Raw genomic sequence first — 19,400 nt, 5'->3', positions numbered from 1 at the left:
GAGAACGAATACACCCCCTAAAAAGTGGTCATAAAAGGGAACAAATTCACCCCTAAAATGGAGGTCGTAAAAGACCGTGGGCTCACGGTGCATGGTGGTCATTTTCCCAGTTGCTTGTGAGTTGGCTAAAACTGAGCCAGATCGATCCATTTTCTACTACTATTACCAAATCATAGTTTTAGTGGAGGAAGATACATTTGCTCGAAAGATAATTATATTGATTGTCACTTTTAATTTAGATCATTCGATTATGGAAAGGCGTGGGTGGAGACCAGTGATTCAGAAGCCGGTAGAGAATACAGTTCTCAATACGATTTATACAGTGCGTCCCACTAGCTTTCGAAACCGATAAAAATGTTATTATTTCCGAACAAATGTACATAAGAAAATGAAATTCACAATACACGTACCTTGTTTCATGCTAAACACAAGAAAGTGTTGAACAGAAGCGCACACGTCAAAACAAAGACAATAGGTGGCGCCAGGGGAAGTGCTGCTTGGCGTGGTGCGCGTTCGTTAGTATGACTCGAGTCGCTGCATCACGAGGATGGTTCTGTACACTGTACAGGAACGCGTGTTCGTTGTTAAAAAATAATGGATATCGGGATCATATCAGACCGTTCAACGTGAATTCTGCCGTGAATTTGGATGTCGTGAAGGACCATCGAAATCATCAATACATCATTTGGTGCACAGATTCGAAACAACACGAACGTTGCTTCGGGATATGGAGGCGCGCATCCACTGATGTCCTAGGAGACAGTACAGAACGTGCGGTAACGTCTTTTGCAGTCCCCTAAGAAGAGCCTGTGTCGATAATCACAAGTGGTAGGGATGTCAAAATCAACTGTGCAAGGAGCCGCCAAAAGAGCCAAGCTGTTTCCATATCGCGTTACAGTCGTCCAGGAGTTGAAGACTACAGATTGGGAAAAGCGCGTAATGTATTGTAGTTGGTTGGAAGTTTTGTTGCATGACAATCCAGGAATCCCAGACTATACTTGGTTCACAGATGAAGCTTGGTTCCATCTCTCCGGTTATTTGAACTCGCAGAATACTCGGGTGTGGGCCGCCGAAAATCCTCATGTGTACCATGAGATTCTACTTCACCCTTTTGAAGGTGGGAGTTTGGTGAGCAAATTCACGACAGCATATCATTTTACCCATCTTTGAAGATACAGTAAACACACAAGTTTACGTATACATCTTCAGGGAATTTGTGAATCAGCTGGACAAACAACAACTGCGTCGCGGATATTTCCAATAAGACGGAGAAACACGCAATACTTCCAACGTGGCCATGGCAGAAATTGAGCCCTTTTTTGGTGACAGGATAATCCCCACAGGATTGTGGCCACCAAGACTCTGGATTTGACACCATCTGAATTCTTCTTATAGGGTTTTCTTAAGGGTTGTGTCTGCAGGAAGAACCCACGATCACTGCAAGAGTTTGCGAAACAACATTGAGAATGCGATTCATGAGATCACATCGGAGACTCTACATCGGACTTTTCACAATATGGAACGCAGTGTACAAACATGTGTTGACGTCCAGGGAGGACATTTTCAGCACCTGCTGTGACGGTCAAGTATTTACAAGGTGCGTGTATTGTGAACTTCATTTCCCTATGTATATTTGTTCGGAAATTATAACGTTTTTTTCGGGTTCGAAAGCTAGTGGGACGCACTGTACATTACTGAATGACACCACTAATACTTTAAAGGACAGATTTTCTGATGTATTTTCTGATAAGGTGAGTCAGCCAATCACAGGTTTAAAGTGTCAGATTCCAGTAAGGCCGGATGTCGTACCGATATTTAGGAAATGTTACCCATTACCATATACGATTGCTGAGCAAGTAAAGAAGGAGGTGGAAGTCTTAGTCAAACAATTTATCTTGAAACCGGCGAAGCACTCAAATGGCAACTCGAATGGTAGTCGTGTAATAAACAATGGAGAGCTTAGATTATGTATAGAATATAAGGTTACATTAAGTAAGGTCCTAGAGAAATGGTTTATCCTCTTCCAAAACCGGAAGATATTTTTAACAATTTGCGGGGAGTGACATTTTAAGGTAATTGATTTACGAATGGCATATCACCAAATAGTTGTACATTGACTAGACAAACATTTTCTTACAGTAAATACGCTTTGGGGACTTTTTCAAAAACAACGGTTGCCATTCGGGTTGACGTATAGTCCTCACATCTTTCAGAGGGTCATGGAGGAAATTTTGAAGATTTTACGGGGGTTTCCAAAATTTTGGATGATATCATAGTGGACGGATGTGATAGACAAGAGTGTTTTCAACGTACTAATAAAGTGCTACAACATTGGGAGGCGCATCACGTTCAATACGCTTGTGTAAATGGAAGTTTTTGCAACCTGAATATTTGGGACATAGATTTTCGCCAAGGGCATTTTTCCGATTGGGAATCACCGAGAAGCGATTTTAAAGTGTGAAACACGAAACCACGTATCTCAATTAAAAGTGTTTAGATATGTTAAACTTCTTTCATAGATACTTGAAAAAATTTCCCCTAAAACTGTATTTGAATTATTAAAAAAAGAAGCATATATAAATAGGGACTAATGTACATAATAACGAATTCCATTTATCCGAAGATATGCTCCGGAATGCAAACTAGAACCAACCTTGTCACAAATCAGCCGAAATCGTTGTCATCACTGACAGAAGATCTTACGGAGATGGAGCTCAACTTTGTAACAGGATACAAGGGAACCTGTATACAGTAGCTTACGAACAGGCACCTTAAATGGTACTGAAAAAAAATACAGTCAATTTGAAAACGAGACTATAGCAATAATAATCGCGAGTAAGAAGTTCCACAAACATCTATTTGGTAGATCTGTTGAGATTCAGATAGATTCACTACCTGCGAAATTGATTTTTGATGAGAAAATATGTATACGAACTTTAGGGTCACCCCGTTTACAAAGATGGGAATTACACTTGCTTAATTATGACTATGTGATTAATTATTTAAAACATGTGGAAGTCGCAGATTGCTTGTCACTATTGCCATTATCAGAAGAAGTGTGAGATTCAGAAATATCTCAAAATTTTGTTACAAACATCACAATTGATCCGTCATTCTTAGACCAGAATTGCAAAGGAACAGTTAAGGACTCCACAATAAATTAGATAATGAACTGGTTGCTTCACGGCTAGCCTTTACAATTGCCACCTACAGCAAATTTAAAGGATTAAGAGCTTATTATCGGCGACGTCATGCGTTGTATGTGAAACAACAGTACCTCTTTTCGGGTCATAAACTAGTAGTACCTGTTTCTTTAAGACCTAAGATACTAATAATATTACACGAATGACATTTAGGTATAGAAACATGAAGGCCGAGGCAAGATCACACTATTAGGGCCCTTCATTCGACAAAGACATCGATCTCTTACTTCAAACCAGCATGTCATGTCAGGATCTAAAATACAAAGCACCACAAAAAGAATGTTGATCATGGAGATACTCCATACGCCCTTGGCAACGAGTGCATCTTGATTTTTTGTGTTAGCGGGAAATTTCATTTCAGTATTTTCCATGTCGAAATGGATAAAAGTATTGCAAATGAACTTCATCTCTACTTCAGAATCCATTATCAAGTTGAACACTTGCTTTAATAAATTTGGTTGCCCAGAAATCATCGTGACGGACAATGGTCCACCCTTGTGAAGAAAAGATTTCAAAGAATATTGGCTCAAAAGAGGAGTGAAGAAAGGAATTCACTGCCGTGGCATCCCCAGAGCATTGGCCTAGCAAAGGGAAATGTGCAAACCTTAAAAAAATCGATGAAAAAAAGTTATTGGCAAAGAGACTTTTAGTACGTTCTTCTTCGCAGTGGTTAATGATCTTGCAAGACATGCTATATGGATTTAAGGTTATCACGTTGGGAAAAATTGAATAATTCACCAGCTGGTTTGATCTTTCGTTATGAACCACTCATTTATTACAATATTACGTATCAAGATCGTATGGAAGCGAAAGATATTCAGAATACTAACACAGACCATGCAGTTTACAACCAGAACAGATATAGTGAAGGACAATTATTATAGGTCTTAAACAACCCCTTGTTATTTCCCAAAATTGTTACAAGGAATAATTATTAGAGGCATAGGGAATTCTTTGTATGAGGTTTGGGTAGAAAACAAATGTAGAAAGTTGAAAACATACAATTTACTTTCTCGGAAACAGAGATCAGAAAAAAATAAAGGAGTTCCCGAACAACGAACCTTTGAACAACCGGGGATATAAAAACTTAAAAATACTCACAACAGTAATTAATTCTCCTGACAACTTTTGGTAGTATATAGACACGGAAACCCAACCCAATACTTTTGGTACGTAATTAGCAGAAAAAGGAGGAAAAAGCGGAATTACGTCGCTTTAAGAGGCAGCGCAGATGTCCAGATATATATGCACCTGAATAAAATAGAGAGAGAGTGAACAGGATGGAAAGTGTGTACATTATGTCAATAGCCGATTGAACAATTGAGAAGAAAGAAATTGTATTATGTATTTTATCTGTGAAATTGTTGATTCGTAAAATATTGAGAGAATAAATAAGGAATTGTTTACATAAAATGTTATGTTATTATTTTTCCAATCCATTTCCATTTGGAATAGTAAAGAGTTATATCCGAGATATTGTCTGTATATTCTTGGTTCTATAGCTTTACGTTATTACATGTAATTACTATGCAGTTGGAATATTGATTCTATTGCTTACCTGGACATATTGTGAATTAATAATGAAGTATATCGATGCCCTGAGGGATAATACTATAACAATAGTAGTTAAGTGTAGGGACGTGTGTACTAAAAAGTACAGTTTTGTCTTCTATAGGTGTGTTGATTGCTATCGTGTGCGTTGCCCCAGGATAGTAGGGTTCCAAACTATTTCGACTACTCGCCTCTTCAGTCGGGGTTTCTTGTGATGTGAACTCCTCGCAGTCTTCCTCTGAAGTGACTGGTTTCGGAAAATAAATTAGAGATAAAGAGGGCCCCTTCGCAAGAAAGCTCGGCCCCTTGAGTGATGCACCAACTTATCTACGTACATCTTTTATTCTCAGTTAGAAATCTGAAGCAGCATTTCGAATGTTGTGTCGCGCCACGGTTTTTATCCTTAGACTTTTACCGACTAATGTGTGTTAGAGAAAAAAAGAAGAGTAAAATAGAAGAGAGGAAAGTGGGTAAAGAATTTTTCACCTCACCATTGGGTTGGGTAGTAGGAGGATAAAACCTGGGAAATACATGGAGTCCGGGTTAACCCCCTTTATCGGTCATGCACATGCTCAAGTTATTTACATGGTAAATCACACTAAGAAGGGGCAGAAAAACCCATGTAAAAGCATATATTACTGATTGTATTGATTCTATCTTTTAAAAAGCTGGGTGTGAATTTAACTTAATTGTTAGTAGTCTGTAGTGAGGTTAATGGGACATGGTGTTATTTTCTAGCATGCAGTGTATGGCATCTTCTTCTACCCCTTCACCCTGATGCCACCTGGTTTCCGCTGGCCTTAGCCGTTTTGTTCCTCTCCCTCCTTGGCTTTGGTGCAATGTACTGAGGGTCTGGAATGTACGTCAGTCCGTTCGAACTTGTAATACCCTCCGTTTCTATGTTTTTTCCTGTGTGATCTGGCTGGCCAATCACGTTTCACCTGTGTGTTTCCGATGCCGATGGAAGACAGGAAAAACATAGAACGTAGTTTCTTTTTATTGCTATTCTCTATTCAAGTTATTTTTGTGTGACTTTTCTTCTTATATTTGATTCCATGCTAGACTTTTGTTTTCACATCTGGAGGTTTCCTTTGGCTTTAAGTTGTAAGCCTAAAAAGAAAATTTCTGTGCTTCCAACATAAGTAGTGTTTTTTTTTATTTTCAGAAAGGGTAACGGAGATAAAAAAGACCTAACTATGCCCAGTCGTACTAGCTTGGCTACTTCGAATACTCTATATATTCAAGTGTGCAGGTGGGCATCGAGCCCAGTTACTCCGTGTCCACCTAGCGTTCTTTTTCTTTGATCAGAAAAGCTCTTTTTCTCCATTTTTCCAGCATTTCTGTGTGATGTATACGTTTCTTTAAATGGTACAAAATTCACAAATATGATGTCCCTTTAGAAGTATTCAAATTAGCTAAATTTTTAGAAATCACTCTCCTTCGTTTCTTGAACAGTAAAACCGTTTGGAAGTATAAAAGGTAATTAAATTTTAATTATAAATTTGCATCACAAATTTTGAGCTAGTCAAATTTTGGATTAGAAATTCTCATCACAAATTCTCTCCTGAAAAATTTAAAATCTTCCTTAGTCGTTTATTTAAATAATGCAAGTTGCATTCGTTGGTACAAAAGTATACAAATTTGAAAATTTTGCACCACAACTAAATCTTTAAAATAATTTTCTTCCGTTTATTTGAATTGTACAAATTTTCTTGGTGGTACAAAATTGTATAAAATTTCAAAATGTCGCTCTATAGATAATAAAAGCGGCTTAATTTTGAAATAACTCCCGATGTTTATTGATGAGTAGATTTTTTTGGAAGTACAAAAATAATACAAAAGTCCAAGGTAGTTAAATTCGCACAACAAATTTGAATTTTTTTAGTTGGAAGAAAAAATGTACAAAACAGAACAACGTGCTAAGATAGTTACTTTAAATTTGAAAATATTACACAATAACTAAAGAGTCCATATTCAAACGTAACGCCATTTAACCTAAGGAACACGATGTTTAAAGTTTTCGGAGCCATTTTATTTTGGCGTTTTCTTTCACTTTCACTTAGTGAGTTACCGATATTGCTCAAAAAGAATTACCCGATTTATATGGCCTTACCTTCTAGAAGAGATATCTGAATATTGGTCGGTGTAAGTTACATTGCACTATTGTCAACGGCTAGGATATCATAGATGCAAATATAGGGATGAAAATATACAAGAAATCCGCTTACCCAATTTTAAGATTTTCTGTAGCTGGCATCAGCGTTGCCGCATGGGTCCCAGTCCAATAAACATTCTTTGGTGTACAGAGAACCTTTAATCGCTGGCTGCGATACAAAGAGAGAAGTAAAAAAATCTCTGTCATCATATACATGAAATTTTGACACTTTTTGCGCCAAAAGAATAAAAATCAACATATATTCCGAGGCTACAGCTTCCCTACTTACCTTATTGAAACTTCGTATGCTGCATTCCGTAGACGATACAGGAGGCTCTCAGATAGTGGTACGCTTCTTTCAATATAGATAGCAACAGGGAAATAATAGAGGAAAGATGGAAATTTTCCTCATTTTACCTAAAATCCTGAAATTAATTTTTGGCTGGCAACACTTCTACCAGAGTAAAGCAAACTATCTTGAAATAAACAATGGTACCTCAATAATATATCCTACAACCATAGTATATGATGGCAATATTTAAGGAGGAAAGATTTTAATTACAAAAATAGATTACGGTAAATAGAAAAGTAGGGGAAAATTAGAAGAAACAAGCGTTACAACCTCATTACGAATTTCTCTGCGCCCTTAATTACCTCATTTAACGATCTTTACCAGTTTTTGTTCACTAAGGGCCAATGTAGACTTCCGCTCGTATCTATAGTTACTGATTTATAAACAAAAAAAATAAAATTTCAATTTTTTGCCCAAATTTAGGGATATTTAAATTTCCCTCTTTTGCAACATTGCGCGCGGTCCGGTTGAATTCAATTCAACAATTAGTTATCTAACCGTGGTATCCACCTTGCAAGTCTTAAGGTGATCACTAAACAACGAAGGAAGCTACAGGAAAAATAAGAAAAGAAGGGATTTCAAGATCCAAAAACTCGGAAGTTTTTTATTTTGGCCTGCAATTTGAGAAGGAAGTTCGACACCCTAAAGAAAAAAGAAACTAATATGTTAAACTGTGATCTCATGGTATTTGGCTAAATAATATCACTATATTTTCATTATTGTTCACACGGGAGCGGATCAAAAATGACACACTCGTAAGTGACATTTTGGCCTGCTGGGTCTGAACGGGTTAAGGCAAAGGAATGATGTTGGAAGAATTTGTGAAATGAAAATTGGCGTAGAAACGGGAGTATCCGATAAAAGGTACGGACACGATGTTGTTCATCTCAATCTTACTTGGGAGGGGATAGAACTGAATACCCCACTCGAGGTCAGAGATGGAGTGGGTTAGTGGGTCGGTGGATCAAGTCTTCTGAGTGGGACACTGGGTCGTGGGTCAACAGCATGTGACCCACTGAGACCCACCACCCACCGTGAACCACTGCGACCCACCACCATCCATAACCCAGTTCGACCCGCCGACTCACTCTGACTTACCGACCCACTCTGCTCACCGCATTGTAGACGGCATCTTCTGAATACTGGTGAATTTGTCTACGTTTTACTTTCAAGGCCTCTGTTCCCCTTCCTTTCTCATTTTTTTCTGCTTACTTATCCGAGATGAGTATATCTAACAAGCAAGATTTCCTAAATGTCACACTCCAATTTGCTTGAAATTTCTACAATAAAGATAAAGAATAAAGATCGGCCAACGTGGGGGATGAAGTTGGCAAACACCCTCCTGAAATACGAACATAGTACAATATGACACCTTACAGAAGGCCATAACCACCAACGCACAATGCGGATTCCCTTGAAACTTCTGAGGTGAACAAAGGAGTTAAAAGTACGTCACACGCGTTCATTTATATAGGACAACTTGGTACATGAAGGGAGCAAGCAACCCCTAAACTGCGAACATACGGCAAAATGACACGTTTTGAGCAAGACCATAACTAGTAACGCACAATGCGGATTTGCTTGGAACTACTGCAATGAATAAAGGAATCAAAAGTAAGACATATGTGTTTCTTTATATCGGCTAACATAGGGGATGAACGGGCAAATACCCCTAAACAGCGAACATAGGGCAATAAGACATCTTTTTAGGAAAGCCGCAACTAGCAACGCACAATGCGGATTTGCTTGAAATGCCTGCAGTAAGTAAAATAATTAAAAACAGGAAAAACGTGTTTATATTTGCCGACGTCGAGGTGAAGGTGCAAACCCTTCTAAACTGCGAACATAGAGCAAAATGACACATTTTAGCAAGTCCATAACTAGCAACAGATAATTCAGATTTGCTTGAAACTTCTGCAGTGAATAAATTTAGTGAAAGTAGGTTATAGCGTTTTCTTTGTATCGGAACGCGGGGGATGAAAGAGGCGAACATACCCTAAACTACGAGCATAGACCATATGACGCTTTTTTAGCAATGCCATAACTTGCAATGCACAGTGCAAATTTACTTGAAACTCCAGCAGATATATATAACAGCAGCTGAAACTCCAGCAGACGTTGGCCAATATATATATATATAAAAAAAAAACACGTGTGCCGTACTTTTAATACATTTATTGATTGCAGAAGTTTCAGGCAAATTAGCATTGTGCGTTTCTAGTTGCCTTACTAAATGATGTCGTATTGCCCTATGTTCGCAGTTTAAGAGGGTATTTGCACTCTTCAACCCCCACGTTGGTCAATAAAAAACGTATGTCTTAGTTTCAATTCCTTTATTCACTGCAGGAGTTTGAAGCAAATCTACATTGTGCGTTGCTAGCTATGACCTTGCTAAAAGGGTGTCACATTGCTTATGTTCTCAGTTTAGGAGAGTGTCTACCCCCTTCATCTCCCACGTTGACCGATATAAAAAAAACACGTATATCTTACTTTTGATTTGTTTATTCATTGTAGAAATTTCAAGCAAACCTTCGTTATCCATTGCTAGTTATGGCCTTGCTAAAAGGTGTTATATTGTTTATATTCGCAGTTTAGTGGGGGATCGTTTCATCTACCACGTTGGTCGATATAGAAAAACACGTATATATTACTTTTGATTCCTTAATTCACTGTAGGAGTTTCAAGCAGATCGAAGTGTGACACTTGGAAAACATTGCTTGAAGGTGAAAAAAAATTCGGGTACTTTTAGATATTGATATTTGTAATTGTAATAATAGCAATACGACTTGTACTACTACTTCACTTTCGAGACAAACAGCCTGTGATTTTTTGGAGGAACTAACTACTAAAAAATTACATTTTTGAATTATTTTGATATATAAATTATATAAAAATTGAATGTAACTATGTGTGCCTGATCATCACGGCTAAATTGCAAAGTCAAATGAAATGACTTTTTGGTATATAGTTAGGCCTTAATCCAAACTTGGATGTTATATTGCTTTCATTATAATACATATCCTAACGGAGTAATTGGGATCCGAATTTTTGCGAAAAAAAAGAGTATCTCGCAAGCCATTTAACTTACGGAGCTGTAATTAAGTAAATTAACACTTTATTGAAAATAAAGAGATCGTGTTCTAGCATTTTTTTTAAAATTATTCTTTACGGGGGAGGGGCGCTTTCCATATATGGAAGAAAAGTAGTGGGTTGGTTTGTAAAAATAATCGAAAACGATTAATATTAGTTAGAAATAAACAAAAAATACAGTGCTTCGCTTGATATATCCACTGCTTTCTACTATAATAATTGTTTAAGTTTATGTTTATTACATGGAGCGCTTAGGGCACAGGGCACACAACCCATAAACTTGTGAGAAAAATAGACATAAAATTTGTACTGTAAGCTTAATTACACGGAACTTTTACGGTTGGACTGTACGCATAATTATGTGGAAAAGTTTGCACCTTTTTCCTTTTCATTGGTTTACTTACTTTGATTTGTAACTTTCAGTATTTGCACTGAAAAGTTTCGGTAATTCAACAAGGAAATAATTATATCATGATAATTTAATTGAAATTCATCGTAAACTTGACATGACAAACACTTTACTATTTTATATCATAAAGTTCACATCCACCGTTACAGTAACAGAGGTGTGCTGGAGCAATTGACCTTTGAAATTCAAACTTCGATTAGTTAGAATTTCACAACCTGGTTTTATTACAAGTGTAAACTCTTCAGTCAGTAGACAAGAATCCTTGGATCATGTGTCAGAGTTGATGACGATGCGTTTTGGTGAGTCGGAGTGGGGTCGTAATGAGTCATGGTGGTGGTGGGTCAGGGAGGGTCACGCTGGACCAGGATGGGCCACAGTGGCTCGTGTGTCTGCTCGAAGTATTTGCTTGCTTTCAATTTATCCGTCCAACAATTCTTCCATCGGAGAATAGAATTTATGCTTTGAGGCTGACAAAAAGTTTACTTCAGCATAGAGCCTTCGAACCCAGGTATCGCATGAAAAAAGTACGATACGTTGGGTGATATCAATAAAACGAAGAAGTTACTCATTACGCCCAATTATGAAGTAGTTACTAGCATTGGTATCAATAAAAGGAAAACTGAGCACTACTGGTCTCGGCTGACGTCGAGGAAGATTCTTCCCTTTAAAGCAACCACACCTATTTTCTCGAGCTGAGTAACTACTCCGGGTTTGGTATTAATAAAATTCTGAGACTGCTGTTTGGTGCGAGTAACTTATTCAAATTTGTGGAGTAAGCTCGGTAAGTGACTCCGTGCGAAAGATGGCACAGTATATGATTGTTTTGCAGCGTAGAAAAACTTATAAAATGCGTAAAAATGTTGAAAATAGTAATTGCTAAAATGAAAAAATCGTTTATAGGTTGAAGAAAGAAAATTTTGAATGGTTAGCATAACATTTTTAAGAGAATCAACCGAAACTCCAGATTGCGCACTAAGTAATGACGAAAAGATGTTTCTTTTTTTTTTTTTTTGCGCGCGCGTCACGTGAGTGATTCGGAATTTCAGGTCAGTAGCTCAGAAAATTCTGGTGAAGTTCAAAGTACTTTTTTATTGCACAGACGCGCCTCTTCAGTTTCGGCACCTGAAGATTTGAACCGAAACGGGCTATCATAATTGCAACCTTCTCTTCCTTCTTTATTTCATCATTCATTTTATTTTTTTTTTTCGGGGACAAGGGCTAGGACCAGGACCTGGAAACCACAACACATTGAAAAGAACGAAACAATCATAACAAAACAAAACAAGATACTGTTGAGCAGATTTTGAGTTTAACATTTCTTTCAGCGGTAAAGCTATATGAGACGGGAGCTAGTGATTAGCGTGAATCCGAACCACATATGTTCCCGCATGGAATCGAACCCGGGTATCGAAAGTAATATTAATGCATGCGATTATTGTAAACTCTGAAAACTTGATTATATTTCCGGCAAGTGTGCGTAATACGCAAGCAGCAAATTGCAGAGATGCGTTGGGAAAGATCAATATACATCTCCGGAAGCTTGACTGTACAGACGTGGCAATGAAGAATCCTACTTTTTTTTTGAGACTAACAGGTTAATACAGGGATGCAAATAAGCAACAATATTTTACTCGCCCAAAAATAAAGCTAGAAGCCCATCCCATAATAGAAATAATTTACTTATGCTCTTTATGATATTTAATACTCGCCTGCACCATTGAACCATTCGCCCCGAGCGAGAGGTTATTTGCATCCCTGCATTAATAGGAAGGGGGTATACATGTGTACGTATTTTCTTTATGTCAAGGAGGATGGGGACACGTGTAGTACACAAAACACAATCATATAGAAATACTTAAAAGAAACGAAGAGGCTAAGTGTCTGATTTCATTCTTAAAGCCAAACAATCTACGAAGATCTTGGACAACACGTGATATGCACTTGCCGTGTTCATCTTGATATTGCTGAATTCGAATCAGCATCCATCAGCACCATTAGGTTCGTTCCCACAGTTTCAGTATTACTTTCTTGTTTACCGCTTTTCTCAAATCATTTTCATTTTGTTTTGTTTTATTCTTGCTCAAATATTATGTTTTTTCTTTTGGATTTATGTGTCAGTGGTCGGTGTATTTGATATTTCGTTGTATTTCACTGTAATTGTTTTCAAACTTTCGGCTTTCCTTTTGGTAGGTGTGATTTTGAAAGTACTTTTTATTATATCCACAAATGCACTTTAATTGAAATTGTCGTTGTTACTAGTCCCTTCCATGGCATTTAGGATACGGCGCCATAAGTTAAGCACAACGAAATGACCGCCTCACAGATGAGAGAAACGAGTAGTCACTCCTTTTATTGATACGACTAACTATTACACGGAGAGCTCCTTCGTGGCTAAATGGTTAGCGTACGCGAGTTTGCGTGGGAGGCCCGGGTTCGATTCCCGGCGGGGGCTCATATGGTTCGGTTTCCACGTTAATCAGTAGGTCCACGTCTCATATAGCCTCGCTGCTGAACGGGACGTTAAACTCAAAATCAACTCAACTCATCGAATTTGAGGGAGGATATTACTCCAGATGTAGTTACTCAGATCCTCTGGCACGATTTCTCAGGAATAGTTACTCATTTTTATTGGTATCACCAATTGCATCAACTTTTATAATATTATGGCTTCCCTGAAAGTAGCGAATGTTCATATAATTGAAAAGTGTGTATACAACATGTTCAATCATGACCCCCTGTATTGTTTATTATTTTATACATATTTGATACATCATTTTATATTTTTTTATATTACACATTTTATAAAGTTATTTTAATACATTCAGTTAGAAAGGCAATGCACTGACATGTAACGTTGAATGTTTATAATGTTTTAGTCTATGTACTTTTAACTATGTTCCCATTATGTATCAAGTTTAAATCCGCTTCGTCAGCGGTTTTTCCAGCTAAGACGTAACATTTACTCCTCTCACTCCTTTACCACCCTCGGCAACTATGTGCTTCTCAAATACAAAATAATCTTCAGCGAATTGACAATATTCTTAAAGTCGAACCTTCTCATCCCATAGCCACACCACCATAGCTACGCCCCTAGTCATGTGGTTAGGGAACCTGGCTATTGTACCACTTCACGGGACGGGGCGTAGCTATAAAGGCGGGAAAAATTTTCCTGACTTTGTAAGCCATACGCCGGTTCATACTAGGGCCATGTTTAAAAAAAAGAACGATGATTAGACGAGGTAGAATCACTATTAAATATTTGAAATAGAAATACTACTAAAAGGCATTTGCGTAAATTAAGGTAAATTTATCAAATTATTTTCGCGAGTAAAAGAAACCTAAATGTAGTCTTTATTTCACCTGAGAGAGTTAGCTCACCTGCTTCCTGCTAGTTCCGCCTATGCATTTGATTACAATAATATGACAATGTAATTATTTACAGTGTATGGGTGACCTTAGGTAGCAACAAATTTTATTCGATGGAAATTTCAGACATTTTAGAATTTTCGTAAATCAAACTATGGCTAATCATAAGTTCAAGTAGGTGTAAGTGATCCACATAACTTTCATACTAGCTGCCACATATATCTGCGTAGGAATCTTAGTCATTTTCCTCAACTAATGTTTGAAAAATAATAACAATGTGTAGTATCTCCACCTCGTATGTGAAATAAGATTTGTCTCCCGATTGCTGAAGTGAAAATAACGGAACTACTAGAGTAGTCAGTATACACGAGATTCTTCCTAAAACATGTTAAACTACACAGGCAGTTTTGAAGTTGGACATATCAAAATTAAGATATAGGTAGAATTTACGATTTGCACTTACGTCTGAAGTGCAAAAAATATTAAATTTCCAGATTCTATTTTGAGAATCATTTAAAATGAAATGAAATCTTTAAGTTTAACGTCACACGGTTATGCCGGTTAGGCTAAAGGAGACTGTGATAATGAGAGATGAGTGAAATGGGGAATGAAGAAATTGGGAGGAAACGGGAGAACGAGTACGATGTTTGTCCACCACAAAGTCCACACGGCGCGAGCTGGGATCGAACCACGGACCCTAAGCACCGGATGTGAACACTCTACCAGTGAGTCACCGCGCCCCCCTGAGAATCACCTAGTATGCAGTGTCGGAAATAATAGGGAATTAACTATTTTCGAATATTTTCTTATTGTTTCATACATGTTTGCGACAAATGTTAGGTTAAATAAAAGATAAATTTACTTAAACTTGGACTTATGCGATTGTTCTGGAACGATCTATTTAAGTAAGTCGAGTGTATTCTATCAACCCAAGGTCGACATTTTAAGAGGACAATGGGGTAATTTTTACTTTCAGTTTGAGATGCATATAACCAGGTACATTTCAATAAATTGTATATTAATATTCTAATAAAACTTGAAACTCATAGCTATATCGATGAATATTCTTATTCTTGCTGGTAGCATCTGAAGTAATACTACTATTTCAAACTCAAATGACGGTGAACTCGATACATTAAAGATGGGTTCCCAATTATTGAAGTTCAGTAACCACAGATTGTGCTAAATTTTAACATTAACTGTTGTTTTTATTCCGCTTTACATTCTTATGCAATATTGAATGCGTAATGATTGTAAGTAGTAAAAGGAGAATGTTTGATCAGGTAATCATCAATTTGCAGTAAACGCTACAACTGTGAGAACACAAAATAGTACAAATACTCCTTTGTCACTTCCCTTGGTTAAAGTATATTAAGTGTAATGAGCACAAAGTGATATTATTTCTTTCTTATGGTTTACACACACACACACACACACACACACTCACACACATTTATATACAGAGTGAATCAAAAGTCTGGACATGGTGGAATAACTCGAGAACTGAACTTCAGATCGAAAAAACAAAAAAACACGTGTTTAGTAATATTAAAAAGAACTATCGGATGAAACCAAACTCGACCCTCTAGACCCACCCCTTGGGGGCTTGGGTGGGATCAACTTTGAAATTTCGAATGCAAACCCCAATATTTGATTGCAGATTTGGATTTTACGGCTCAAACTATGTAAGGTTTCATCAACACTTTTCCGTCGATGCATAATATGGCGCAGTAATGGGGGAAAATAAATGGCTCCTAAATACTTCCATTTCGTTCATGTGCTTGGTAGTATTTCCGACCTCTGTTCTCGGTAAGTGTCACTGTTTCACTTCTCTGTTCCTTCTCGCCACTGGATGGAAGCACACTACACACAGACAGAAGACACAGAGAAAGGCACACCTTCTCATTCAGGCTTCGGGCAGTATAAGGGTTGCAAACTAGAAAATTCAATATCGGAGAGTAGAGGACAAAACATAAAACAATTAAAAGGAAAATTAAAGAAAAGTATAGCTATTGAAGTATCTGTGTATGGCACTATAGTGTTTTTTGACTTTTGTGTCTGAGATGAAAATGTATTCATATAACTGTTTTCTAATCGCTAAAATACGACATTCATCAGGGTCGATTGTACCATTCTCTGATAAAGATAAATTATCGGAATGATTCAACTTTGTCGCGGTAGTAAGTCTCTTCTTACACAAAATAACACATGACCACTGCGACGAGTGTTATCTTATCTGATGATTAAAATATATCAGGATAGTGCAGAATTTGCCCTATAACGTGCAAATGTTCGAATGGTGTGAAATTATCAAAAATAGCCTGTAACTGTAAAGCTAATTTATGTTTGAAATAACGGGTGAAACAAAAGTTTGGCCACGGTAGAGTAACTGGAGAAATACACTTCTGATCAAAAAAGCGCAAAAAAAGTATTTAATATGTTTCAAGAAGTTATCCAATTATATCAAACACAACACTCTTGAAAGGAGCGGGGGGGATTGATTATTCAAATGGAAACTCCAATATTTTATTGAAGAATTGGAGACTTCATCCCAAATAATGTAAGGTATAATCAAAACTTTTTCGTAGATGTGTGATATCGCGCTGTAATCGGCGAAATTAGATGCTCCCCTCTTCGTTCATGAGCTTGATATTAGCACCGACCGTCTGTATCAAGGTGCAGTATTTCGAGAAATACGCGTCGGATCAACAGTTATTCAATGGTACCGAACACGATTATTATTATTATTATTATTATTATTATTATTATTATTATTATTATTATTATTATTATCTGCTAGTAGTTGTAGTAGCAGTAGTAGTAATAGGAATTGTAGTATTAGTTGTTGTAGTAGTAATAGTAGTAATACTAATATTAGTAATAATAGTATAGTAGCAATGGTAGGAGATTGTAACAGTAGTATACTACTACTAGTAGTTTTAGTAGTACTAGAAATAGTAGCAGGTGTAGTAGTATTAGTAATTGTAGCATTAGTAGCAGTTGTTGTAGTAGTTGTAATAGTAGTAGTAGAAGTAATAGTAGTAGTAGTGGTAGTAGTAGTAGTAGTACTCTATAAAGAGTAGTAATCTTAGTAGTATTTTTTTCATTTTCTTTTTCATCCTTTCATCCTTTAATTTTTAAATGTCTATAATGTGTGTAGCGTAATTTACCCGCATACATAGGGACCTCGGTTCATTTCATTAAGACTCCATGAAATACATGCTATTAAACTTTTTATTTTTAACTTTTTTCCAAACTGCAACTATCAACCACAACTATAAATATGAATATCTCTGAATATAAACGAATAATGTAAAGCCTAACAACTAACAAATAACATGAATCGATTAAAATTCAATATTACTGGCTCTAAAGAAGTGAAATTTGACAGCTCTATATAACTAACTTTGAAGGAGCAATAACTTTATGTAATATGACACAAACATGAAATTTAATATTGCAGTAATTGCACGTATTCATTAAATGATTTATCGTACGTACTGGATGGAATTTAACCAACAAACACGAAGACAAATAAATGTACATTGAATAAATATTATGAAATGCCGAAAGTCATTTACTACTACTACGTTCTGGTAATTTCTAGTTAAAGTAGCTAAAAATAACAATATTCATTCCAATGTTTTTTTTCTCCAAAAACTATTAATATCCACTGATCGAAGGAGACAAATAAAAGGTTCCAATTTCGAATACATTAGCCTAAATAAGTAGCCTCCTAAGATAGCGAATATCGCAAATGAAATCTTACTCATTTTTTACTTTTTCACTTTAACTCATACTATATGTTATCTAATGGAATGAAAGGAAGGCACGTCTTCCAATACCCTTATCTGCCCAAAAAACTGAAGAGGAAACGTTCAGTTGAACAGGTTTACTATTCGGCCACTAGATGTCAGGTCAAACGGTGACATCGCAGTCAAGGCTTAGACTAAGCTCTCCCTAGCGTTAAAAACGCGAATCACTTAATCTAAGCGAGCATTTACCATCACAATAGCTGGATTACAATATCTTTCCAAAAACATTTTTTTCCTTAGAGATCAACAAAAATTCACGGTACATAATTCCCGCATTTAAATTTTTTATAAAATTTTTCCAGATAGTGAATTTGAGTGGAGATTTTATAAAGTTCATATTTCCAAGTAACTCGATTAAGAAAAGAATAGATCTCTTACTTCATGGTTTCCAGGCCTGGATTAGTTACATACATACATATTCTTCTTAATCGAGACATTTCACTGCACTCATTTACGGGATCTTCAAAGTAGATCTCTGGAATTGCTCCTTGTACCAATAGGACGACAACATTGACAACAGGACTGACAACATGACAAACGTCGTGGACAATACAGATCTCTGTCACGATAATTCCTGCAGGAAACAAACACAACGAACAGTGTTCTTACAAAAATTAACATAAATACATATATATGTACCCTATTTACATAGGTTCTCTAGATAGACTGAATTTACTCCTTTTATTCTTTACCCTTAATTTTCATTGACTGCATAATGTGAAGTTCGGGGAGGATAATACTTTTTTATGTACATAACATGTCTTTTAAGTTTCTTAGTTGGATCTTCAACAGATTCCAACCAGACTGTGTTCTTTGTAGGATAATTCAAAATACGGAATGGGCCAGAATATTACAACGCAAACTTTGGATTGAACTTTTTATCCAAAGATGCCTTCATAATCCTTTTAACGAGAACGAGTTCCCCTACTTGAAGAGTACAAGGGACTCTCTTTTTGTTATACAGCCTTTCCTTTCGAAGCCACGCCTTTTCTATGTTAGTCATGATCGTTCTACTATCCTCTTCTTTATTTGTAGAGGACTCAACTATACCAAAGGCTAATAGCCAAATTACGTCCATTGGGTTGAACATTTTTCTCCCTAAGAAAATTTTGCTAGGAGTCTTCTTCGTTTCTGAATTTATACTGACAATTATGGTGTATTGAACTTGTCGTAAGAAATCAACCCATTTCGTTTGGTTTTGATGATTGTACGATCTCAATATTAGACGAATTACCTTATTCTGTCTTTCTACTAAATTAGAGCTAGGTGAGTAACTTAATGTAGTAACATTTTGAATACCCCTACTAAAAAGAAAGTTATTAAAGTACGTAGACATAAAATAGGATCCTTGATCATGTACCAGCTTATTACATAACCCATAAAACATGAAGATCGTTTCTAATTTATCACATCTAAGACGTGAACTTAAGGTTCTCAAAGGTTCCATTACAACGAATCT

This window comes from Thermobia domestica, chromosome 5 (genome assembly GCF_964235325.1).
Source record: "Thermobia domestica chromosome 5, izTheDome1.hap1.1, whole genome shotgun sequence".
Lineage (NCBI taxonomy): Eukaryota > Metazoa > Arthropoda > Insecta > Zygentoma > Lepismatidae > Thermobia > Thermobia domestica.
This window is presented reverse-complemented; position numbering follows the sequence as displayed.